Consider the following 23,830-nt stretch of genomic DNA (forward strand, 5'->3'; position numbering starts at 1 on the left):
TAGGGTAACAGTCCCATTTGTCGTCACATTTGTGCCCTGTGTCGCTGCAGGGGCCAGGCATCTGCTCCCCACCTGGCAGGGAAATACAACCTTTGGTAAACTCAGCTCTGGTGGCTGAACCCCACAGTGTTCCTCCACGACGCAGGTAGGGTGGAGGAAATGGGACACCCAGAAGTGGGGGTGATAAATGCACAGACTCCGCCTCCCCAGGCCCAGATCTGTGGCGATGTGATGGCGGAGGTGACAGAGGACAGTCCCGTGGGGCCCTACAGGGTGGGCTGAGTTCAGGGTGTCTGTAGATTCAGGCCTATTGAGGGAGGAAAACCCCTGATTCACTGAGGTGTCCTTTTCTGCCCTCAGAAACACTGCAGGCCGCCACCCTCTCCGGCCTCGCTGAGCCAAGGCCGCACCCCCTCCTCCGCTATGGCAACCGTGGCGCGATGAGGGTGGAAGAACCCCTAGACCCCAGGGTCAGACAGACTGGGTGGAGCCCCGGTGGCCGAAAGGAAGTGAGAACCTCTCTGAGCCTCAGCTACCCATCTGTAAATGGGATGGCAGTAGAACTCTGCCTCGCGGGTTGTGCGAGGAATACAATTTGATGTCGACGGGAGGGCGCTTCGCGCAACTCCGGGCGAACAGTAGGCGCTGGAGAAAGATACCTGCGAACTGGGGGTAGTAATGGAGGCAACGGAGCCAGGGTCCGGGAAAGGGGCGCCGAGGCTGCCAGCCCCGGGTCGGGGCCGCACGGCCCGCGGACGTCCCTGAAGGCGACCAGGCAGGGGCAGCTTCACGGCCCCAGCCGCCGCCGCAGCGGTCCCGGCAGGTGCCCGGGCCTCGGCCACTTCACGAAGGGGCCGGTCGTCATCCGGGACGGACACCCCGGGGGCCCTATGGCAAGCCGGCGTCTCCCTGCGTCCGTCCAATCGGCGCCGGTTGCCGGGCCGCGCCGGGTCTCCCGGCCAATGGGAAAATTCGCGGTCGGATAGGGCGGGGCGGAGGGTCGCGTCGCCGGCCAGGCCCGCTTTGCGCACGGGCCGCGGGACGGGCGGGGAGGGCTGGCCCCGGGGCTGTGCGCTGTGCCCGGGAGGGGTCTGACCCCGCGCCAGCCCGAGTTGAGGCCCCGCTGACCGCCACCCGCGCCGCGCCCTGCTCCCGCCGCGCGCCGAGGGACCCGGGGACGCCCGTCTGGGGGCGGGGGCCGCGCTGCGGGGCCGCCCACGCCGCGCTCCAGGTAGGCTCAGGCCGGGGGGCGGGGTCCGGGGAGGGCGCCGGGGGGTTGGAGCCTGGGGTCGGGGCTGAGATTGGGGCGAGGCCAGAGATCTGGACCGGGTTTTGGGCTGCAGTCCGGGCGGGAGCCGGGGTCCATGTGGGGTTCTGGGCCAGGAGTCGAGGTCCGGGGGGGGCGTCGGGACCGGGGGCCAAAGGCCGGCTCTGCCCCACCTGCACCTCGCTGGCGCCCCGGGCGCGAGACCCTGGACCGGCGGGGGCGGGTCCCTTTGTGCGTGGTCTCGGGGCCCTGGTCCAGCCGGGGCGCCCCGCATCGCGCGCCCCAGCCGAGACACGGCCCGGCCTCGCAGCCGTGTCCGCCCCGCGCGACGCCAGGCGACTCAAGCCAGGGCCGCGCAGCCACGGAAACTTTCCCACGGCCGGAGGGGTGGCGGGGCCGGGGAACTTTACTGGGGCGGTGCGCTGCCGGGAAGCGCGGGGACACGGCCGGGCCGGCCAAAGGGATGTCCCTGCACCGCGCTGCTCTCGCCCCGTAGAAGACCAGGGAGGGGACGCCGCCCGGGGTCCCTGCCCAGTGTCCCGACCTGGGTCCCCCACCTCCTGCCACCCCTTCGATCCCTGGGTGAAACACCGGCCCCAGGTGGAGGCGCCTCCTTCCCACTCGGAGTAGTATGCAATCCAGGTTTGATGAGGCGTCTCCCTGGGCCAGCAGCCTGCAGTTTCCAGCCTTCCCATTTTAATCTTTACAGAATTAAATGTTGGGTTCTTACAGCGTGTCATCATCGTTAACCTGTAGTAACGTATCACAGTGAAGAGGGAGCTCCAAGACTCTGGCTCCCCCCTCCCTTTAGACCCAGGCGTGTTTAGAAACAAGGAAAAGGAAAGAACCGCCCCAATGGAGTTTCAGGTGGTTACTCCTCACTCATACCTCTTCCCCGTGTCACCCACGTCCCTGTGCAGGACACACACTAGGTCAGGGTTAGTAAACCCAAGGGACTGGGGGATGAGTGGCTAAACCTGTGGGGGCAACCTCCCCCTGCGAGGACACATACCGGGGGTGCACTGGGAGCCTCCACCCTTTGTGACTCCTTCTGCCTCTGCTCCCAGATCCAGGCCGTCGCCAGAGGCCTGCCCCTTCCCAGCAGGTCTTGCCTGTCCTGTGCTCAGTGTATCTCTGGACGCGGGACAGTGCTGGACACAGGGGACTGTCAGAGCCCTCTGCCCAGCACGCTGGGCCCATGGCCACTGAGTTCCTGAGCACGTGGTCCAGGCCTCAGGTCCAGCCATGGTGTGTGGGGCTGTGAATCCAGAGTGTGTGCTTTCCCTCAGCCTCGCCCTGTTGCATGCACAGTACCATGTCTGTCCCCGGCTGCCCCACGCCCTCATATCTGTGGTCCACAGCACTCAGCACAGGACTGGGCACAGAGCTCAGTCCACTGTGCTCAGGGACTCTAGTCCTGGCTTGGGGAGGAGGGTCGTGGGAGCACAGCCAAGCCAGTCCCGGCCCTGCTCTTCCTCATGGGCTTTTCTACACAGACATGAGTCTCTGCTGACCAAGTTCTTCCTGGGCCCACTGGACCCAGCCCTCAGTCCTGCTAAGTTAGAGCTGCTCCCCGCCTGCCACATCTGGGCTGCGTGGCACCCCTTCCAGAGGTAGCCTCTCAGGTCTCTTCCCAGTCCCAGGGGCCCCTCGGCCTCTCCAAGGCTCCGTGAGGTCAGGGCTGCACCTCCGTCCCTGTTTGCGCTGCATGAGGGTTCAGGGTGGGTTCACTGCGTTCTCTTCACCCCAAGAAAAAAGCCTGGGGGACATGAGCAGTGGGACCCTGCACCTCCTTGGGGAGCCAGGAACTGTAGCACAGCTAGGGGGCACAGACAGGCACCCCAGAGCCTCAGCCAGCCCCTAGCATCTGCCCTGTGAGGGTGGAGGTCCTGGGGGCAAGCGGTGTGAGAGGCCAAGGTGACCACAGGGGGTACTGGGAACTTGCCCAGTGGTGGCTCAAGTGGTGCTGCTCCCATCAAGGCTGGAATGAGTCACTGGGCCACTCTGCAGGAGTCCCAGCATTAGGGACTGACTAGAGCGGGGCAGTCAGGAATCCCTTCACGGGCTTCCCCACGGGGAGGGCTCATGTCTTGGCCTGCTGCACAGGTCGAGGAGATGAGCCCAGAGCTGGTGGCACCCCTGTCCCCTACACAGCTGCCCTGTCTCGCCCCTCCTGTGTCAGGCCAGGCCCTTCCCACTGCCCCAGTGGGCCTTGAGGGGTCCTCAGCTTCTAGCAAAGCAGCAACAGGCCAAGTCTGGCCACTGGAGGGCCCCCGGATAGCCATGGCAGGCAGGCAGGCTCCACCCAGCCCCCCTGCGGCGGGGACCTGTCCCTGAGGCAGCCGGCAGGGAGGCTAGAGCCCTGCCTTCTCCAGCCTGCCCCCTCAGGGTGTGGAGCTGGAGAGGCGTGCATGCAATTAGAGGCCCCTTGGTCGCTCCAGTGCCCCTGACCACCCTTGGTGCAGGCAGAGGGGGACCAAGGGCTGATGGGGAGTCGTTGAGCACAGACTTGGGCAAGGACAGTGGAGGACAGGCCCTGCACGGCCCTGAAGTGAGGCCTCCTTCAGGCATTTGCCCCACGGGCCTCCCTGGCTTCCATGGGCCGCCCTACCTTTGCCCAGGGTTTCAGAAGAGGACTCTGAGCCAGCCCTTCAGGGCGGGCCTGTGCCTCCCAGTGCCTCAGCATCCTCATCTGTGAAATGAGGGGTACGGCGGAGGTGCGTGCCTTTTCACGGCGCACACAGAGTGACCAGGGGCCTGGAAGGGCACGTGAGGATGTGCTGAGGCAGAGCAGGATGCACGACTCGAGTATCGCGCCAGATCCCAGGCAGGCCTATCTGACCCTCATCCGGGCTCCTCACCACCTGCCACTGCCCTGAGCTGCCCACCCAGCCCGCCCAGCCCAGGCCCCATCCCTCCTCTGGATTCTGTTTGTGTCCATGGGAGCTGCCTCATGTGTCAAACATGACAGGTCCATAGCTTACCAGTCTGGCTGCGTGACTTGCCTTGCAGCCTGGACCAGCCTCCTGCCCCAGTTGGAGACCCAGCAGGCCTTTCCAAGGCTGGGGACAAACTGGACAGATTTTCGGAGAGCGCCAGCGTGGGGGGGCCCACATCAACGGTAGGCCCAGGCTGTGAAGCCCAGTGGGGCTGTCTGCTTCCTCAGGCTGTCGTTGTTTGGGGCTGGAGCCCGATAAGGGGCGTGGGGCTCCCTTGGCCCCCAGGCTCCTGGTTCAGGGTCCCTGCCCTGGCAAGTGACCCCAGAGCCTGCAGACCAGCACTGAGGAGATGTTGGGAAGGGCTCCTCAAGACAGGTGCCCCTGCCTTCTCGTCACAAATCCCGTCACTAGTTCTGCCTTCGTGTCTCACACTCATCCATCTGTCCACTGCCCCAGGGTTCCTGTCAGGCTCTGCCCTACCCCACTTGTACAGTGCCCTATAACAAGGGTGCTCTAGGGACCGAGACCCAGGCCTCCCCTTGCCACCACCACCACCCTGTGTCCCCCAATACCTCCCAGTCCATCTGCTCCCCCCCTTCCTCCTGCGGGAAGCTCTGCCTGGGACTCCACCCCCACAGCCCTGCGGGTGCCCGCCACTCCCCCACACTGGTGTCTTCTACTGGTTCTCCTCTGCCTTTGTGGAGTTCTTGGCCTGGCCGGAGCCCCATGAGGAAGGAGCCAGTTTTTGTGACCACACATCCCTGCTGGGTTGGTGAGTAGTTGGGGGGGGGTCCTGGGTACAGGAAGACCTGAGTTCAAATACTGGGCATCTGCAGAATGGGGTAGTAGGCTGACCCAGGACACCTAGTGAGAGTCAGTGAGATGAGGGTGTGCAGCCAGTGCTTCACGAGACCTCGTGCGAGGCCAGCGGTTAGCAGGCCTGATAAAGGCACACCATTCTTGGCGAAACAGAACCTCTGTGCACGATTTGTCCCAAAATGTTACATTCCCAGCAAGGCTGCTTCTCCTCTGCCGTGGGGCCAAGGGTGTCAGCGGGCCAACTCCCAACCACAGGTGCCCACTGGGCACACGCGCGTGTGAGTGTGCACACACATACACAAACGCCTGGCTTGGCCGCCTTGTTCTTCCCTGCCTCTGGGCCCCCACATCCTAACCCCCCATGATCCCATGCTGACTCCCACCCTCCCCATGGGGCTGCTGTCTACAGGGAGACCCACCCTCGGGGCTCCTAAATGGGCCATATCCACCAAGGAAGATGAGACAGAGGCTCGGAACAATTTGGAAAACATGGTTGAGCCGAGGGGAGAGTGCTTACATCACTTGTGTCCCTCTAGAGACGGCCTTCCATCCACAGCCCAGACCCTCCCTCCATCTGTGCCACCCTGTTTTTCATTTTTACATCACAAACACTCTCTGGCAACATCCCCAGGCCTAGAGACAACAAGAAGGAATGCATCCCCTTGGTCATCGACCCAGATAGGAAGCCCATGGGGTTTGCATGGGGACACACCTGGCCATAGCTCCAGTGCCTGGGTCCTGGGGACTAGGGAGCAGGGCTGCCCACCCAGCAGGGACATGGGTTCTGGACTGACCTCAGGGAGCCTCAGGAGAGGCAAGTGGCCTGTCCCACAGGGCAGGAGTGGGGTTTAGGTTGGGGGAGCAGGGCCACGTGGGTGTTGGGGCAGACTCCTGGGCGGCCGTAACCCGCTGTGTGGGCTGGTGGGACCCTGGTGTGGGAGTTCTCCCTGCTATGCTGTTTATCCCGAAGAAGCACACCCAGCCTTCTGGAAGGAGAAAGACGTCATCGTCAGTCCACAACTCTGAACCATCACGCTTTTGAATGCTAGTCAGCAGCATTAGGAACACTCACAAGGGACCACGGCAGCCCAATGTAAAGTACAGATGTGACAATCCCAGTCGAGTGGGGACAAGAGAGTCTGCACAAGTGTGTGGGGATGCGTTGGGAATGCCATGGGATGACCTTGGGGTCAGGGGTGACAGTGCTCAGCCAGGGATCTGGTCTTATCTAGAAAGGAGTTAGCCCAGCAGGTGGGCCTCATGTGGTGCCTTCTGGTCTCCCTGCAGGAGCCGGAGCCAGCAGGATGGACATCAGGATGTGCTGATCTCCTCTGAAGACAGGTAAGTGACCTGGATGCGGCCTGGGGACATCCCCTCACCTGGGACGGCAGAGTGTCCTAGAGGGTCTGCCCACTGTGGTTGACAGAGGGATGGACTGTGGCCCCAGCCTGTGTGCGCTTCTGGTCAGCCTCACCCTGAGTGGGCATAGCCCCTGGGCTGGACAGGGCTGGATGTGGGGGCCTCTCACTGCCCTACTTGGATTTATTGATGGCCTAAGTGTGGACAGCAGCCACCAGTTCGCTGTCTGGTTTGGTGGACAAGCCTGTGGTGGGGCCAACCGACCAGGCTGTTAGCTAGGGCTGATCTTCACCCGCCATGACTTGGACGCCTGCCACGGCAGTCTGCTGTTGGCCCAGCCCACCCAGCTCTGCTCTTGGCTCAGGGTGGTCCCTGCTGCCTGGGGGAGACAGGTGATGGGTCACACCTGGAGCACCCGGAGGAGGGCCCCGAGGCCACGTGGCTGGCTTTGTCTGAAGGGCCAGAGAGCAGATGTTCAGCTCTGCAGGCTGCATGGCCTCTGCTGTGCACAGCTGCGCCAGTCTGCCATCGTAGGGCGGAGGCAGCTGTGGACAGTGTGTAACCAAGCAGTCGTGATGCCCCTGTTCACAGCCATGGGTGCTGTGTGCTGGCCTGTTGCCTTGGGTGTTATCTATGTTTGTGGGTTCCTCGGTTATAGCTCCAGTGGAACTGAGGTGTGCTGCCTGGCAAGTGTAGCAGGGGCAGAGGCTGAGTAGTCCCTGTGTCCCACAGGACCCTCTGAATGGTGGGGAGGTATGCCCTGCTGGCACCCAAGGCTGTCAGAGTTGGCTGTGGTGGTCTCATGTTCAGAGTAGTGGTGGCTGATGAGAATGATCCCGGTCACTCTTGTTCCTCCAGTACAGGTCCCTAGTCCCGAGCCCGGCCATCTGCCCCTGCCCCACTGAGCATTGTCTCCATGGGAGGCTCGGCCAACCCAGCCCTGTGGATTCTGTGTGTCACGGAGTGTCCAGCGTAGAGGGCCTGGCCCAGCCAGTGCCATGCTCTCGTGGTGGCAAGAAGGCAGTGGCCACAGACCACAGGAGCCCCCAGGCCTCCCGACGCCTGAGTGTCCTGTGCTGAGGGCTGTAAGACAGAGGAGAGGGCTGGGGGGCTCAGCTCCTTCTTCTCTGTTCCCCAGGACCACAGGTGTGGAAAGCTGCTGGCCGTGCTGGTGGGAGTTGGGGGTCTGCTGCCGCCTGGCTGTGTAGGAGGACCAAGGTCTGGCCAAGCATCTCAGTGCCCAGGCTTTTGGGCCCCACGAGGGCTTCTGGATTGGGATGAAGAGGCTCAGGCCACGTCCAGGGCTCGCTGGGCCAGAGCACCCAGGCCTTGGGACGTGACATTGCTTGTGGCACAGGTGACATGTGGCAGGAGCCTGGCCCCCGTCTCCCTTAACTCTTGGTAGGCCACCGGGCCTCAGGTTGGCAGGCCAGCCGGACGCCAGATGACAGCCCTGGTGACGACCTGCAGGAGTCGTCCGCCACCCTCACCCCGTGGCCCTGGTTGCTTGCTCTCTTCCTCTCCCTGTTTTTCCCTCCCTGTCTCCTGCTCCTAGTCTTCTCCTTGTTTGTCTCTGGCCCTCTCTCTGCCTCTCTCTCCTCTCGCTGTCTCCTGTCTCTGTCCTGCCCTTTTCTAGTGTGGTGATAGATTATGCCTGTCTGCCATGGTGACTGAATATTCGTGTCTGCCGTGGGCACTGGATGGATGGTGGCATTTGCGCCATCTCTGCTCTGAGCTGGGACAGTTTCTTAGACTGGGATGCAGAACCTGGGCCCTGGCTCAGGGCTCCTTGCTCTGCCCTGCCCTGGGGTGAGGCCCTGCCCCCATCAAGAGGGAGATGGGGTGGGGGCCTCCAGACGAAGTTGGGACAGGGGCTGATGGCAAGCACCCATGTGTCCTCCATACTCGCCTCCGGCCGTTTAGCACTTGCTCACTGAGCTCCATGCTGGACACTGGGCGTTGTGACCACAGTAGGCCCAGCCCTGCTCTGGGGGAGCCCTCAGCCTGGATGAGGAGACGGCAGCAGAGAAAGGAGTGACCAGCTGCGGAACTGCAAGATGGTGATGAACAGCAGGCCCTCCTGAGAGCGGGGAGCTGGAAGGTGGTGTTGGGGTGACGCTGATGCCTGGCCCAGGGGACGTGGATGCCCTTCACTACAGCCATGCTGGCACTGACATCACCACTTGGGAAGCCCCCGGGCTGGCCTTGCCCCTCGGCAGTCTGTGGCCTTTGCTGCTGAGCACGGCTGCCCTTCTGTGACAGCCGGCTCCAGGCAGGGTTTCTTGGGTTTTGCTGTGTTTCTCAGCCATTGGTGTAGGCTTCACGCATTGAACTGTGAGCTCTCGCCCTGTCTGTCTGCTGCAGGTTCTTTTCAGCTTTTGAATTTTTGTTTCTGATGGTTTTCACGTTCAGAAATCTTCCATATTTTGTGGTGAAATCTGTTGAATTTTCTTCCTTTTAGTTGTTCCATTGCTCTGTGCATTGTCTGCCCTAGCACATAGCTGGATGAATGCAGGTTGATCTTTTCCTGTAGGTGTTTCTAGTTAGGGTCTACACCCAAGGCTCCATCCATCTAGAGTTTATTTTGACATAAATATAAGGTGATGTTGTATCTTTGTTGATTCGGTTGTACTTGAACTGTTTCTTGATGAATATTTTCTGTCACCAGAAGTCAGCAATGTTACAGCATGTGTCCGCAGGTTGTGGGGCTCCTGGTGGTGGCGGCCCTTGGCCAGCGCGCCCTGCCTTGTAAGAAAGATCAGGTCGGAGCCTCCCCTTGATCAGCCTTTGTTCTTAAGAGTCGTGGTCACTCTGCAGGTGCGGGTTGGATCCCCTCCTTGGAGCCCTTCCTCTGAGGACCTCTTTGGACTCGCCGAGGCACATGCTGTTCCGAGTGGCCCTCCCTGCTGAGTTAGTGGCCTGTGCAGGTCCCCGCACGTCCTGCTCTGGTCTCCCTGTCACTCGGGACTCTCGCAGCCCTGCTGAGCACCCTCAATTACTGAGAACAGGTCCCCGCTGTGGTGGGCCCTCCTCAGAAGACCCCAGAGTGACCTGGGCCCCTTGCGGGCCTTGGGCCTTCAAGTGCCGTGTGCTGCCTGTGGCTGGAGACAGCTGCCATGCCGCCTGCAGAGGGCGTGGGTCTCCTGATGTTAGTGTTGGTGACTTTCACAGGTGGGTGTCCCTGTCATGCTGTGGGGGGGTGAGCCAGCCTCTTCCACATGACCCCAGGTGGAGGCACCACCAGGCCCGGCGCTCACACTGTCCTGTTTGTGTCTCAGCCTCGGGGGCTGGGAGGTGAGTCCTGGCCGGCCAGTCTGCCTGCCGCCAGGATCTTGCCGTGTGGCTGGAGAGCCTGGTGCAGGCTAGCCGGCCACCCTCTTGCCTGGGGGCTGCTCTCAGCCAGGGGTCCAGGGGCCTCTGTGATTGGACTTGTGGGTCATTGCCCAGGTGGGCTCAACATCAGAAGCGGGGGCCAAGACCTCGGTCCTCAGGGAAGCCCCAAGCCACTCCCCACCCCTGGAGCCCGTGGTTCTCGGTGGGGCAGGAGGAGGAACACTCTACGCGGCAAGACCAGTTCCGAGCCGCACAAAAGGCTCCACGTTGTGGTGTTCTGTGTCGGCCACCAGAGATACAGCGTGAGCTGTGCCATCCCTTGCTCGGGGTGATTCATGGCTGGTGGCATGGCCAGTACTGTGGGGCCAGCCTGGTGAAGCCTACGTCACCCAGGCCACCAGGTGAGATGGTGCCGCACCAGCCGTGCTCTGCCCGCAGGTTCTCCTGGGCCATCTCTGCAGGCCCACAGTGGCTATTTGTGTGCTGACCCAGCCCCTGGCTCCCAGCCTTGTCACTCTCCTCTCTGGGCATCCCTGCCTCCAACATGCCTCATGTGGCTGTCCCTAGGACCTCTCACTGTTACTCGGCCATAGTCAGTTTCAGCCTGTACCTTGGACTTGTTCTGCTTTGTTCCCCGGCCTGGACTGCCCTCTGGGGAGCTGCCTGTGAGGCCCCTAGACAGTCATGCTGCTGAGGGGTCTCCCTTCCCCCAGGCCCTGGGCATGCCCTGTCCCAGCATGACCTTTAGCCCTGGGAGGTAGGTCTTGTGCAGCAAGGACGCCCCCCTGCAGCTCTGATGTGCAGGGGCTGAGGCCCTGGCTGGTCTTGCCACAGGGCAGCTGCCCAGCGTGGGGGAGGGGAGAGGGAGGTACCCGCCCCCACAGTGCATCTTGCCGGGTTGACTTTTGCAGTCGATGAGTTTGGTATTTCAAATATGCCTTTAGTTAAACTTTTTCTTTTTAAAATATTTTCAGTCTCCGTGAAATCCTAATTAGGCCAGTCTTCGTCTGAATGTACTTGCCGCTCTCTGCGTTTTGCAGATAATGAGGCTGCGGAGCGCCTGCCAGCCCCACGTCCTCCTCCCAGGGCTTTGGCTCTGTGCTCTGGAGAGAGCTGCCGCTGCCCCGCGGCCATTCCTGGCCCATGGGATCTGGACCACAGAGCCTGGGAGGGCGCCGAGCACACAGATGGGGAAACTAAGGCCTGGGCCACTGAGGAATCTGGGGTGGCACAGGTGGAGGGTCTCAGCCCCAGGCAAGGCCCACCCCTCTCAAAGCAGCGTCTCCCTTCACAGAGAATCCACCGCGCATCACCCCAGAGCCCTCGCCCCAGGCATGGGTCAAGGCCCACCCCTCTCAAAGCAGCGTCTCCCTTCACAGAGAATCCACCCCGCATCACCCCAGAGCCCTCGCCCCAGGCGTGGGTCAAGGCCACAGCCTGGTGTTGGTACAGAGCTGCCTCCTGGAACTGGCCAGGCCAGCCTCCCATGGTGCGCCCAAGGGCTGAGAGTGAGGGAGAGGCCATGAGACCAGCCCGCAGATATCAAGTGACCACAGCACTGAGTCCCCCGTTTTGCCTTTTTAAAAATTTTATAAAGCAGTATGTGCTTGTTTATGGAAAATGTGGAAAATAGAAAGAAGAAGGAAAAAGAAATCCCGCCTATCACACCGTACAAGCCAGCAGGTCTGTCCCTCCATGCTCCTGGGAGCTGGGCCCTGTGTGGGCGGCAAAAAGCGCGTGGGGCTGGGACCCCTGCCTTACCAGCGCCTCCCGTGTTAATGTCTGGATGGTTCGTCAACGCGACCCCCCTCCTGCCTGTGCCACCCGCTGTGCCCCTGCCTTTCCTCTCCTCTGACCACCTGGCCCTTGCCCCTCGGGCCTCTGCACATTCTGGACACACTCAGGCCTGGTCCCGCTGTCCCTGGGGCCTGTGTCCTGCTGCAGCTGAGGGCCGGGGAAGTGCATCCCATTGTGGATGTTCGGGCTGTCTGCAGCTCTTCTCCCCTGTCAGGGCCGCTGCAGGAAACACCTCATGCCCAGAGCTGTTTTTCTGTATTTAAACAACTTAGGCTTGACCTGGAGGCCCAGGCAGGGCCGGGGGGTGTGCTGGGGGCAGAGTCGGGGCAGGATTATCAGACTTGAGCAAAGCCTGGGAGAGTGGCCTTGGGGCATGCCCACGACAGCCCCTCTCCCGAGAAATAGTCAGCCCACCATCTTCAGACAGCCCACCCCGGGACCTGCACAGGAGACAGACCCCCACTGGGCAGGCGGACAGTCCAGGGAGCCACACCTCCGGGGAGGGCCACCCACCCATTCCCTCATGTGTGGAAGGGGAGCCCAGGTGCCACAGCAGGTGTGTACGAGGTGACACCTGTCCCTGTGGCGATGTGCCCTGCAGGTCCCCCATCCTCAGCTCCCCTCATCCTGATCCCCTTGGGGGTTGGAGACCTGATGTGGCCAGCACTCCCACGGACAATCTCCTCTGTGGTCAGTCAGGACCCCAGGGAGGGTGCGCTTGGGCCCTGAGAGTCAAAGCGAGTCTCCTCTGCACACAGCCCGAGGCCCAGGGCTCCAGCACCGCAGCACACGCCCCCCCATGCTGTTTGGAGGCTCTGCTGAGGGTGTCAGCCCTTTGGAGCATGCCATGGGCCACCCAGTCTGCCCACCATGGTGAAGGTGGTGTCCTGGGGACCCTGTCCAGGAGGCCTGACAGGCCGAAGGGAAAGCAAAGGTGGGGAGGGGAGAGGCAGGGGTGTTAGGGGTTCGGGGACAGGCCTGCAGGGGGCGGGAGGCCCCAGAGCCCAGCCCAGGCCCCGGGGTAGGAGTGAGGAGGATGCTGGGACAGTGTGTTCTGAGCTCCCTGGCCACATGCCCAGCCTCCTGAGGAGAACTGGAGTTGGAGAGGGGGCTTTCCTGAACACACTGGGAGAGGGCAAGCCGTGGGTCTGGGATTCCCAGATGCCCTGTTTGATGGGAACAGACCACCAGCCTCACCTGTCACCTCCTGCCCAGGGTGGGGGCAGGCTCATTGCCACCCAGGAGGACAGGTGACCTGTCTAGGGCCGCAGGGGAGACAGGGCCATGGCCCAGACCCCACCTGGCTCACTGCCTCCCAGGTGAGGGGCAGGGGATTATGATGGGGAAACTGAGGCTCTGGGAGCGGACCTTGAGCCCTCCGCACAGTCCTGCCTCAGGCACGCACAGCTTCCCTTTCCAGGCTTCTTGGTGACAATTCTCGAGCGTTTGCCCATCTGCAGGGAGCTGTTGTTTGTGAGGAGACTAATTCAGTGAGTATTTGTATTTGAAGAAATAAATTTGCCAAACCTTTGAAACAGGGGCATTGGTTAATTTGTAATTAAGCCTTTATGCTTGTAATTATGCTGGTAATTAAGCCTTTGTCTTTATAGAGCCAGGACTTCCAGAGGTTTACTGCTGTTAGAGGTGGGGCGGGCAGTGCCCCAGGGTGTGGGCAGGGAAGGAGGCCGTCTGTGACCCTGATACAGGTGGCACACTTGTACCTTGAGGGAACCCTGGGTCAGCACATCCCCTTGCTCCTGGTGACTCAGTTCCCTGCCCTGACCCCACTTGTCCTGCCCCTCTCGCTCTGAGCCCCACCCCTCAACTGACGGTCAGCAGGAATGAGCCTCAGGCCAGAAACTGGGTCTGAGGACAGCAGCCTTGGGCAGGGGAAGGGGGCTGTGTGGGAGTGGAGGAGTGCTGCCATCCCCTCCCCCGAAGCTAGTGGGGGGCCCGCTTCAGCTGGGACAGGGGAAGCCCCTGAGCTGGGCCTGGTTCTCTTGCCCACTCCTTCAGCAAATATTTATCTGGCTTCTCCCCTCAACACCCCCTCCCCCGGGAGATCCCCCCATCACCTTCAGGATAACAGACATACCAGGTCCATGCAACACCACCAGCCTCACTCCTTGCTGCACCCACCTCCAGACCCAGCAGGTTCTGCCTGGTGAGGGTCTCTGTGGACCCACCTGTTGTGTCATTCTAGACACAGGGGTGTCCTCAGCAAGGCAGCATCCTCTTGAGCCATCGGGAGCCCCAAGGCAGTCCACCTGACATTTCTCGTTTCTTGCAAAAATTGGCCTCACTTAGAGCACGTGCTGTGATTCCTCAGGGTGGCCTGGGCACTGTTCTGCAGCTGCTCGTCATTACCTGCTTCATGCAGCAGAAACTAATTGAGCACCTGCTACATGCCAGGTGCTGTGCTAACTGCCCCTCGCTTCTGGCCTGTGATCTGCAGAGGCCAAGGTGGTCTCTGTCCCTGCCCACAGCCACCTTTGGTTCTATATGAGGCAGCAGGAGGAGGTTTAGATTGGTTGGGTCTGCTTTGTCCATGCAGAGGCCTGAGCGCTGGCAGAGACACAGCAGTGAACTTCACAGGACAACCTCAGGTTCATGGGTTAATTTTCTGCATCTTCCCTCAGCCCTGTCCTCTCTGAACCGTATCTATTAGAAATTTCTCTTTTCAGCATGTGAAAGGTAGTCAGTGAGAGATGCATTGGTCATTTCAGTGGAAATTGAATTGCTGTATTCTGGTTGCCAAAGTTTTGTTGAGGATTTTTTTTTTTCTTTTTTTTTAAAGATTTTATTTTTTCCTTTTTCTCCCCAAAGCCCCCGGTATATAGTTGTATATTCTTCGTTGTGGGTTCTTCTAGTTGTGGTATGTGGGACGCTGCCTCAGCGTGGTTTGATGAGCAGTGCCATGTCCGCGCCCAGGATTCGAACCAACGAAACACTGGGCCGCCTGCAGCGGAGCGTGCGAACTTAACCACTCGGCCACGGGGCCAGCCCCTGTTGAGGATTTTTATATCTATGTTCATCAGCAATATTAACCTGTAGTTCTCCTTTTTTGTACTGTCCTTGTCAGGCTTTGGTATCAGAGTGATGTTGGCCTCGTAGAATGTGTTAGGAAGTGTTCCATCTTCCCTAATTTTGGGGAATGGCTTGAGAAGGATAGGTATTAAATCCTCTCTGAAAGTTTGGTAGAATTCCCCAGGAAAGCCATCTGGTCCTCGGGTTTTATTCTTTGGGATGCTTTTGATGGCTGTTTCAATCTCTTTCCTTGTGATTGGTCTATTCAGATTGTCTGTTTCTTCTTGATTCAGCTTTGGGAGGTTGTAAAAGTCTAAGAATTTATCCATTTCCTCTAGATCATCCATTTTGTTGGCATATCTTTTTTGTAGTATTCTCATAGAATCCATTGTATTTCTGTGGAGTCTGTTGTTATTTCTCCTCTTTCATTTCTGATTTTGTTTATTTGAGCTTTCTCTCTTTTTTTCTTTGTAAGTCTGGCTAGGGATTTGTCAATTTTATTTATCTTCTCAAAGAACCAGCTCTTTGTTTCATTGATCCTTTCTACTGCCTTTTTTGTTTCAATAGCATTTATTTCTGCTCACATTTTAATTATTTCTCTCCTTCTGCTGACTTTGGGCTTTGTTTGTTCTTCTTTCTCTAATTCAGCTAGGTGTAGTTTGAGATTGCTTATCTGGGATTTTTCTTGTTTGTTAAGATGTGCCTGTATTGCGATGAATTTTCCCTCTTAATACAGCTTTTGCTGTATCTCGTATGAGTTGGTATGGCATGCTATCATTTTCATTTGTCTCCAGATATTTTTTGGTTTCTCCTTTAATTTCTTGAATGATCCATTGCTTGTTCAATAGCATATTGTTTAGTCTCCACATCCTTGTGCCTTTCTCAGCTTTTTTCTTGTAATTAATTTCTAGCTTTATAGCATTGTGATTGAAAAAGATGCTTGTTATTATTTCAATCTTCTTAAATTTATTGAGGCTTGTCTTGTTTTCCAACATATGGTCTATCCTTGAGAATGTTCTGTGCGCACTTGAGAAGACTATGTATTCTGCTGTTTTTGGATAGAGTGTTCTATATCTGTCTATTAAGTCCAACTGATTTAGCTTTTTATTTAATTCCAGTGTTTCTTTGTTGATTTTCTGTCTAGATGATCTGTCCATTGATGTGAGTGGAGTGTTGAGGTCCCCTACTGTTATTGTGTTATTATTAATATCTTCTTTTAGATTTGTTAATAGTTGCTTTATGAACTTTGGTGCTCCTGTGTTGGGTGCAGAGATGTTTATAAGTGTTATTTCTTCTTGATGGAGTGTCCCTTTGATCAGTATATACTGCCGCTCTTTGTCTCTCTTTGCCTGCCTTATCTCGAAGTCTACTTTGTCTGACATAAGAATTGAGACACCTGCTTTCTTTTGTCGGCCATTAGCTTGGAGTATCGTCTTCCACCCCTTCACTCTGAGCCTGTGTTGTCATTGGAGCTGAGATGTGTTTCCTCGAGGCAGCATATTGTTGGGTCTTGTTCTTTAATCCATCTTGACACTCTGTGTCTTTTTATTGGAGAATTTGATCAGTTTACATTTAGGGTGATTATTGCTGTATGAGGGCTGAATGCTATGATTTTTATCGTTCGTTTTCCAGTTTTCCTGTATTTCCTTTGTTTCTTGTCCTTTGTTTTGGTCTACCCATTGAATTACATAGTTTTTATCATGTGTTTCTTTGTTTTCTCCTTATTTACTATTTGTGTCTCTGTTCAGCTTTTCTGTTTAGTGGTTATGCTGAGGTTTGTATTCAGAATCTCAAGTATAAGATAGTCCCTTTTCTGATGTCTCTTATTTCCTTGGTCTAAACCAATTCAGTCCCTTTCCTCCTCCTCTCCTAAGTTGTTTTTCTCATATCTTATTCCATCTTGTGTTGTGAGTTTGTGGTTAAAATGACAGGATTATCTTTGTTTTTGGTGTTTTCCTTCCATTTAGCTTAAGGCTATACTTGAGTATTTGCTATCCTATTCTGATTCTGTCTCCCTATTTATCTCCTTACTCTATGTTTTGTGACTCCTTTCTCCCCTCCCCTTTATTTTTTTCAGGTATGAGGGCCTTCTTGTGGATTTCTGTGGGGGGGGGGGGAGGGGAGCGTCTTGTGGCTATGAAGTCCCTTAGCTTTTGTTTGTATGGGAAACATTTAATTTCTCCCTCATATCTGAAGGATATTTTTGCTGGATAGAGTATTCTTCCCTGAAGATTCTTGTCTTTTAAAGACTTGAATATGTCATTCCATTCTCTCCTAGCCTGTAAGGTTTCTGCAGAGAAATCCACTGAAAGTCTGATAGAGGTTTCTTTGTAGGTTATTTTCTTCTGCCTTGCTGCCCTTAGTATTCTTTCTTTGTCCTTCATTTTTACCAGTTTCAGTACTATATGCCTTGCGGTAGGTCTTTTAACATTGACAAATCTAGGAGATGTGGAAGCCTCTTCCACACAGATTTCCCTCTCTTTCCCTAGCTTTGGGAAGTTCTCTGCTATTATGTCTTTGAACATGCTTTCTGCTCCATTCTCCTTCTCTTCTCCTTCTGGGATACCTATAATTCTTATGTTGCATTTCCTCATTAAGTCAGTATTTCTTGGAGACTTTCTTCTTTTCTTTTTAGTCTTAGTTCTCTCTCCTCTGTCTGGAGCATTTCAACATGTCTATCTTACATTATGCTGATACGCTCCTCTATGTTGTCCATTCGAGTGTTCAGGGAATCCATATTTTGCTTTATCTCTTCCATTGTGTCTTTCATCTCTAATATTTCTGATTGAGTCTTCTTTATAGTTTCAATCTCTTTTCTGAAGTAGCTCCTGAACTCGAATTGTTTTTCTACATTCTCTTTTACCTCGTTGAGCTTTTTGATGATAGCTATTTTGAATTCATTGTCATTTAGCTTACATATTTCTGTGTCCTCAGGACTGAGTTCTGAGTGTCGTTTCCTCTCTGGTCTGGAGATTTGATGTAGGGTCTGATGTTGGAAGGTGGGTCTTAGGCATTCTATTATTCGGTTGCAGTTACTGCCTATCGCCACTGGGTGGGGGTCAAGAGCCACATATTCTGAGCTCTCCTCTGTCGGTCGAGATCCCAGGCAGTGGAGGGGTGCGGGGCAGGTAGGGGGAGGGAACTTTTTCCTGTGTGCACTTCGGAATTTCTATCAGCTCTTGCTTTGTGGTCTCCTAGGCTGTTGGCATGATGAGGTCATGCACCGCAAAAGCTTTCGCCCCGTTAGAGGGCTTTCCTTAGGCTGCAAGGGCCCTAGGGAGTCCTTGGTGATCCTGAGAATGCACGTCCCCTCCCGCGTTCCTTCCCTCACGGATCCTCAGGGATCGCCTTTAGGGGAGGGAGCAAAGTTCTCTCTTACCCCGTTCCAGCTCCTCCAGAGGGGGCTCCAGCCTCTCTGCCCTCCGTCGTGTGGCTGCGTGCCTCTCCGAGGTTTTTGCATTGTGTTAAGGTATCCTCTTTTGGAGTATGGTTGCCCCTTTTTGTTGTATGTTGGAGGGGAGAGAGTCCCGGGCAAGTTCTTTCAGCTGTGATGCTGACGTCACTCTCTCTATGCTGATTTTTTAAGGAGCCACGGTGTTTATCTCCATAGCAGCTGTGCTGTTTTACCTCCCACAACAGTGCACAAGGTGCACAATTTATCCACATCCTTTCCAACATTTGCTATTTTGTGTTTTTAAGAGTAGCCACGTAATGGGTGTAAGATGTCTTTTCATTGTGCTTTTGATTTGCATTTCCCTAATAATTAGTGATGTTGAGCATCTTTTCATATACTTGCTGGCCATTGGTATATCTTCTTTGGAGAAATCTTGATTCAAATTCTTTGCCCAGTGTTTAATTGGGTTTTTGTTGTTGAGTTATAGGAGTTCTTTATATATTCTGGCTATTAATCCCTTATCAGGTATATGATTTGCAAATATTTTTTCCCATTCCTTAGATTGTCTTTTCACTCTGTTGATGATGCCATTTGATGAACAAAAGTTTTAAATTTGATATAGTACAATTTATCTATTTTTACTTTTGTTGCCTAGGCTTTTGGTGTCATATCCAAGAAATTATTGCCAAATCCAACATCACAAAGCTTTTCTCTTATGTTTTCTTCTAACAGCTTTATAGTTTTAGGTCTTATGTTTAGATCTTTGATGCATTTTGAGTTAATTTTTGTATATGGTGTAAGGTAAAGGTACCAATTCAGTCTTTTGCATGTGGATGTCCAGTTTCCCCAGCACCATTTGTTGCAAAGAGTATTCTTTCCTCCGTTGAATGGTCTTATCACTCTCATAACAAATCAATTGACCACAAATGTGAGGATTTATTTCCGTACTGTTCCATTGGTCTATAAATCTGTCTTCATGCTATAACCACACTCTTTTTTTTTTTAATCTTTTTTTTTCCTTTTTGTCCCCAAAGCCCCTTGGTACATAGTTGTGTATTTTTAATTGTGAGTCCTTCTAGTCGTGGCATGTGGGATGCCGCCTTAGCATGACTTGATGAGCAGTGCCATGTCCGCACCCAGGATTCGAACTGGTGAAACCCTGGACCGCCAAAGCAGAGTGTGTGAGCTTAACCACTCGGCCACAGGGCTGGCCCCAAACCACACTGTTTTGATTCCTATAGCTTTGTATTAAGTTTTGAAATCAGGAAGTGTGAATCCTCCGAATTTGCTCTACTTTTTTAAGATTGTTTTGGCTATTCAGGGCCCATTGCGGTTCTGTATGAATTTTAGGATGGATTTTCCTATTTCTGTAAAAAATCCATGGGATTTTGATAGGGATTGCATTAAATTTGTAGATCTCTTTTGGTAGCATTGACATCCTAACAGTATATTCCACCCCATGAGCAAAGAATATCTTTCCACTTATTTAGGTCTTCTTAATTTTTTGCAGCAAGATTTTGTATTTTTCAGTATGCAATTATTTTTTCCCTTAGTTGTTTATCCTTAAGTATTGTATTATTTTTGATGCTGTTGTAAATGAAATCATTTTCCTAATTTCCTTTTCAGATTTCTCATTGTTAGTGCATAGAGATACAAGTGATTTCTGTTTGTTGATTTTGTACCCTGTAGCTTTCCTGAACTTGTTCATTAGTTCTGAGGTTTAATGGAATCTTTAGGATTTTCTACATAAAGCATCATCTTATCTGTAAACAGAGATAATTTTTCTCCTTCCTTTCCAATTTGGATACTTTTTATTTCTTTTGCATAATTGCTCTAACTAGGGCTTCTAAACTTTGTTGAGTAGAAGTGGCAAAAGTTGGCATCCTTTCCTTATTCCTGTTCTTAGAAGAAAAGCTTTCAGTCTTTCACCCTTGAATGTGGTATTAGCTGTGGTGTACGTATAGTATGATATGTAGTATGTATAGTATGATGTAGCTTTCCGTATGTGGCCTTTATTACACTGAGGAAGTTCCCTTCTATCCCTAGTTTGTTTTGTGTTTTTATCATGAAATAGTGTTGAATTTTGTCAAATGCTTTTTTTGCATCAGTTGAAATGATCATTTTTTTCCCATCATGCTGTTAACGTGGTGTGCATTTGTTGATTGATTTTTGTATGTTGAGCCATCCTTGCATTCAGGAATAAATCCCGCTTGGTCATGGTTTATAATCCTTTTAATATGCTGCTGAATTCAGTTTGCTCGTGCTTTGGTGAGGATATTTGCATCAATATTCTTAAGGGATATTGGTCCATAGTTTTCTTTCTGGCTTTGGTATCAGGGTTATGCTGGCTTTATAGAATGAATTAGGAAGTATGCCCTTCTCTTCAATTTTTGTTAACAGTCTGATGAAGGTTGATGTTAATTCTTCTTTGAATATTTGGTGGGATAACCAGCGAAGCTGTCTGGTCCTGGCCTGTCTTTGTTGGAGGTTCTTGATTATGGATTTAATCTCCTTACTAGTTAGAGGTCTGCTCAGCTTTTCTGTTTCTTCATAGGTCCGTTTTGGTAGGTTGTGTGTTCTGAGGAATTTGTCTGTTTCATCTGGGTTATTTGATTTGTTGGTGTATAATTGTTCACAATATTCTTTTATTCTCTTTTTATTTTAAAATATTAACAAGGAAAAGGCATACTAAACACAAGTGAGTAGGTTTTGTTTTCTTTTTTACGTTTTTCAAGTTTCTTTTTAAGCAACTGAATGTTAAAATTAGGGTAGCTAAAAATATTCCTTTGTTTTTCTTCTTTTTTTTCAGCTTTGTTGAGGTATAACTGACATATAATACTGTAAGGTATTTGGAGCGTACACTGCGGTGACTTGATGTACATGCGCGTTGTGAAAAGGTTTCCACGTCTAGTTAATTAACCCGCCCACCGCCTCACATACTGATGCTCCTGTGCGTGTGTGGCTGTCTGGGTTGGCCGGACCTTGTGTTGTGTTTCATGGATTCACACCCACTCGCTTGCAGCCATCACAGTCCACAGATCCGCAGATTTCCTGAGACTGAAATACTCCCCATGGGCAGCTGGCAGAGGACTGCTGCCGACAGCCAAAGCTTGCAGAGTGGCAGGGCCCCGCTGGAAAAGAGAGAGCTGGACCTCTCAATAGCCCTGTTCCCTGAGGGTGGCGCCTGAGCCTCTGCTTGCGGTGGGGCACCCCCTCCCTGATTCTAACCCCCGAAGCACAGCACGGGGCCACTTGGGTCGGCCAGGCCTCGCGGAGCCTGCAGTTGGTCTCTTCTTTTTGTTCTTAAAGCGGTAGTGACAGCTCCCGGTGAGCCGTTGTGCACTGCCTCCCAGGGAAAGAGCGACCGTGTGAACAGCAAATGATCGCAGAAAATCCAGGAACTTCACCATGGCGTCTCCTCAAGGAATCTCAGAGCCGGGTCAGCCCTTTTAGAGACCTCCAGCGAGGGAGGCAAGGCGTTCTGTTTATTTTAACAAAGCTGTCAGCTATTCCTTCCCTTGAAAGAGTGTCTGTAACATGAGAGGTGACGAGTGAGCGTGGAGCGCTGCAGCTGACCTCTGCGGGCGGACGATGCCAGCCCCTCCAGGGATGGAGACAGCCCAGTGGAGAATGTGGCCCAGGCCTCGGTGCAGCTGGTGACATTTGCACGGCTGCGGGCCAGGCTGGGCGGGCCACCTCCCACACTGTGGAGCGGACACTGCACAGTTAGGAGACTGGGGGAACACCCGTCTCATGAGAGTGGGTCGTAAAATGCCAGGAATAGACCTAGCCACAGTATTCTCGGCTTGTTTTCTGGACAGAGCTCAGATTCCGACCTGGACACTGACAACCCCGCTAGAGGCCTTCTCCGTTGAGCCCTGTGTCTGCTTGTTCTCCCCGGGAGTTCCTGTTGGGTGGGAGCTTGGCCCAAGATCCGTGTTGGATCCATCCATCCCCTCCTTCCCTCTTCTGTCGACTCTGTCCTTTTCTCCTGGTTTGGAAGGACGCCCTGAGTTGGCTTTCTGCTCCCTCGCTGTTTGCTGACTTGCTGCAGCGGCCTGTCTGCTGCTTGCTGCCACTGCCCTCGTCTCCTGTAAATCTCCGCGGGCTCCCCATCATTTATGATGCTCCTTTTCATTGTGGTCTGTTCCCAGTTCATTAGTTCAACAGTCTTTAACCTTTTGAGGACATGCATCAGCCATTCCCTAATATGTGTGCTAATAAATGCACAAATATTGAACTAAATTAAAAAAAACTAAAACGCAATTCAGTGGAAGGCAGCTCTCCGGGGTCCTCTGAGGGGACACTGGAGCGCTGCAGGGGCAGTGGGGGAAGGTGTGTGCACGCTGGGTACTTCTGTTTGGGGCCCTTGGCCTGGCCACCCACGCCTGTCACAGAGAGACCTCAGTGTAGATCAGAGGCTGCAGCCACTTGCAGGCCATGGTGTCAGAGATAGGCCTGACCTCTTGGTGGGGGGCATCCTTGCCCAGTGTTCAGGACAGTAGTGGGGTCTGCCCAGGATGCTGACCCTCACCAGGAGCCATGATGACTGAGGAGTCATCCTCCCCTCCCCCACTCGCAGACCTGTCCGACTTCAGGCCGCCCACTGCCCACTGTCCAGCAGGGCGAGTGATGCTGGCTTCCTGGTGAGCTCAGCAACTGCCACACAGTGTCGATGGGCGTGTGCGTACCTGTGGGAATGTGGGGGATGTGTGTGCCTTTGGGTGCATCTGTGAGTCCCTGTGGGTGGGTTTATGTATGCATATGTGTGCATGACAGTGTGGGTGGCTGCATGCGTGTGCCTGCGGGTGAGTTTTAGGAGATCCCCAAACTGTCAGCACACCTTCTGCAGGGTCCCTGCCTCCTTGTGGCAGGGGCTGGACACAGACTCTCCCAGTAGGCTCTCATGGTGTGGGGGTGGGTGGGGGGAGCCAGATGAGGACGCCGCAGGGCCTAAAGTCTGCACTGGGTCGGGTGGGATAGAGCCCCCTGCCCGTTCCCACTGGGTTGTTTGCATATTAAAGGCGGGACTTTGCTGGAGGTTGCTGGTGTCTGGACCTGTTGCCATGGGCGCTCTGGAGCTTCAGGAACAGCAGCTGGCTCTCAGGCAGGGAAGGGGGTTGGGAGCAGCAAGGCTTGTGTCCAGCTCAGCTTCTGGGAGGGAAGAGGTGTCCCTGGGGGCCCCAGGAAGATCCAGAGCTTGCCAAAGACCACGCGGGACCCTGGGCAAGGGCAGACCAGAGGGGACCTGGCCCTTTGAGGCAGAGGGCCAGGAGTGGGGCTGGAAGAGCCTGGAACCTCCCTCCTCAGGGCATGCCCCGTTCCCTCACACTCACCCGCTTCTGATCCATTCAGACCCGGGTGGCCATGGCCACTGCAACAGCCTCGCCACGGCACGGTGCCTCTTCCCACAGCAGGAAGACTTGACACCTGCGCTGGTTGTTGGCCCTGGCCCCTCAGGCAGGGCCTGGTGGGGTCTCCCTGCTTGGGTCCCCGGTGTTGTTCCCTGATGAGAGAATGAATGACCAGTTTCCCCATACGTCTCACTCTTCCCAGAGAACTTCAGGCATCCAGCTGAGTCCCAGGCCTGTCTCCCTAGTTGGCAAGGACCCAGGCTGGGCTTTGTTGGGACACCCCACCCCCTGCCACTTTGGCCCTGCTGTCCCCTCCCTGCCAGGGCTGTGGGGAGGATTAACCGGTACTGCTGATGATGGTCCCAGGACATGCCTGGTGCCTGCAAGTGTCAGCAGCTAGCAGGAAGGCCCACGGGAAAGCAGGCGGGGAGGGTGAGGTGGGGGCCCTCATGGGGGTGCATGGGGCACTTGCTGACTCGGAGGGGTACTGCTGTGCCAAGGCGGCCCCTGAGCCCTCCCTGGGACCTGTGTGAATCTGCCC

At 54.9% G+C, this 23,830-nt stretch overlaps 2 protein-coding genes across 10 annotated transcripts in view; one reads left to right on the forward strand and one right to left on the reverse strand.

Annotated features, from left to right (window-relative positions):
- The window catches only part of TANGO2 (transport and golgi organization 2 homolog), a 50,599-nt gene extending 49,718 nt beyond the window's left edge, over positions 1 to 881 (reverse strand). The window contains exon 1 of the mRNA XM_070628104.1: positions 660 to 881. The gene's annotated coding sequence lies outside the window, so the exon portion shown is untranslated. The remainder of the gene's footprint in view (positions 1 to 659) is intronic.
- Positions 882 to 1,038: 157 nt separating this feature from the next.
- ARVCF (ARVCF delta catenin family member) overlaps positions 1,039 to 23,830 on the forward strand; it is a 50,810-nt gene continuing 28,018 nt past the window's right edge. For 4 of the 9 annotated variants that reach the window (XM_070628049.1, XM_070628052.1, XM_070628053.1 and 1 more), the window contains exons 1-2: positions 1,048 to 1,231; positions 6,313 to 6,366. The gene's annotated coding sequence lies outside the window, so the exon portion shown is untranslated. Of the gene's footprint in view, positions 1,232 to 5,674; positions 6,119 to 6,312; positions 6,367 to 7,522; positions 7,603 to 23,830 lie in introns of those variants that run through there. The other 5 variants (XM_070628050.1, XM_070628059.1, XM_070628051.1 and 2 more) reach the window with 4 other exon arrangements.

This window comes from Equus przewalskii, chromosome 7 (assembly GCF_037783145.1).
Source record: "Equus przewalskii isolate Varuska chromosome 7, EquPr2, whole genome shotgun sequence".
Classification (NCBI taxonomy): Eukaryota; Metazoa; Chordata; class Mammalia; order Perissodactyla; family Equidae; genus Equus; species Equus przewalskii.